General features: G+C 37.5%; 1 pseudogene; it reads left to right on the top strand.

The window, feature by feature from the left end:
• The first annotated feature begins 656 nt into the window (after positions 1–656).
• LOC100629282 (small ribosomal subunit protein eS17-like) lies at positions 657–1,078 on the top strand (annotated as a pseudogene).
• Positions 1,079–1,803: the final 725 nt, after the last annotated feature.

The raw sequence follows: 1,803 nt of genomic DNA, 5'->3' as shown, positions 1-1,803 counted from the left end.
TCACATTTTATTGGCAAAGAAATACGGCCACCATGATTTTCCTTATAGCAGTGGTTCTCAAGTTTTATGCATAATGATTCAGAACTTTCCATCTCTGCTTCTCTGTAAGTTAAGCATTTGCATTACAGTGCACAGTATAAACAGATGAGTAAAAGTAGTAGATAAATGTCAGGAATTTATTTTGAGAGATCCAATCTTAGTTTGGTAATAAAAAGAAAAGGTAGCAGAAGCTCCTTGTAATACTGTTGAAGAATTACCCACCACCTATAACACATTGCTGAGTTAAAATGATCTTCTTATGTCAAGGTACAAAGCGCCTAATCAGGATCAAAGTCTACTGTGCTGAGAACAAGGCACTCAGTGCTGATACTAATTTCCAATTTCCACCAGTGAACTCCATTAAACTCTTGATCTCAATAATATTTTATTGAGAGTGGCTGGTCTTGCTATTCTGAAAATTGCAACAACATCCATCAGATCTATTACTTCTACATTTGTGATCCCAATGGGTAAGCTCAATCTCTGTTTTATACTGAAGACATACTTTTTCACTTGCTGGCACATCTTATAGGAAAATGCAGCTCCTACAAAAAACAAGATAGTAGGAAATGAATTCATAAGAGTGGACCAAGCTTTTCTATGAAGGATGCACCAACATGGGCAGAATTTGCGCCCAAATCGTGAAGCAAGTGGCCTGGGTCTTCATAGAGAAGTACTACGTGTAGCTGGGTAACAATTTCCACATGAACAAACGCATCTGCAAGGAGATAGTCATTTATTCCCAGGAAGGGCTTCTGCAACCAGATAGCAAGCTATGTCATGCATGTGATGAAATGGATTCAGAATGGGATCATGAGAGTGTCTCCATCATGCAGCAGAAGAAAGAGAGAGAAAGGAAATATAATCATGTTCCTAAGCTCCCAGCCCTGGATCAGGTGATCACTGAAGTAGATCCTGATACTAAGGAGATGCTGAAGTTCTAGACTTTGGCAGTCTGTCCAACACGCAGGTGGCTCAGCCCACAGTTTGAATGGATTTCAACCATGTGGAGCCATTTGATTCTTCTGCAATGGTGTAATATTCTCAAGAAATCTGGGACGACGACAATAAAAAAGGCAGACCGAGCAATAAATCTAGCTCTCTCCAAGTTATTTACCCAGTGTAATCCTTCTTTTGGTAAAAATGCAAGAGAGAACGTTGTATTTAATGAATAGCAAATGTTAACTAGGACGTGCAAGTTCAAAAATGACAAAAAAAGAGGTGCAGAAGAACTGAAAAAGGAAATTCAAGAGCTGAGTCTGAAAGAATAAGTTGGAAAAATATATTTGCTCTTGTACAATTGCATGTGTGAGTTTGTGTTTTTGTGTGTGTATACATACAATTGTACATGAACATATACACATACATGATATATATATGTGCATATATACACATACATATATAAAAAAGCAAATTTATAAATAGACTCTCTATTAATTAAAGATTTGTTTGATAGAATTGATCTGATCCTTCACTTTAGGGGCTACGTGAGAGACTTATGTAAGATAAAACCAGTTGGTGGTTAGTGGCAGACGCAGAGAGGAGTCAAATCAACAAGCTGATGGATCACTAGAGAAGAGCATTGCTTCACAAGTCTGGGTCATGGGAAAGTGCCCATTTGGCTATATGAGTGGAAGTAGGAGAAGTTTTTGAATAATAATTCATGGGCCTCATTCATAAAGAATCTAACTCAGAGAAGAGGCCAAGAAAATATATATATGTGATCAATCCCAATAGCCATTTCAGAATATGAAACAAAGTACA

This window comes from Equus caballus, chromosome 21, assembly GCF_041296265.1.
Source record: "Equus caballus isolate H_3958 breed thoroughbred chromosome 21, TB-T2T, whole genome shotgun sequence".
Taxonomy (NCBI): domain Eukaryota; kingdom Metazoa; phylum Chordata; class Mammalia; order Perissodactyla; family Equidae; genus Equus; species Equus caballus.
This window is presented reverse-complemented; position numbering and strand designations above follow the sequence as displayed.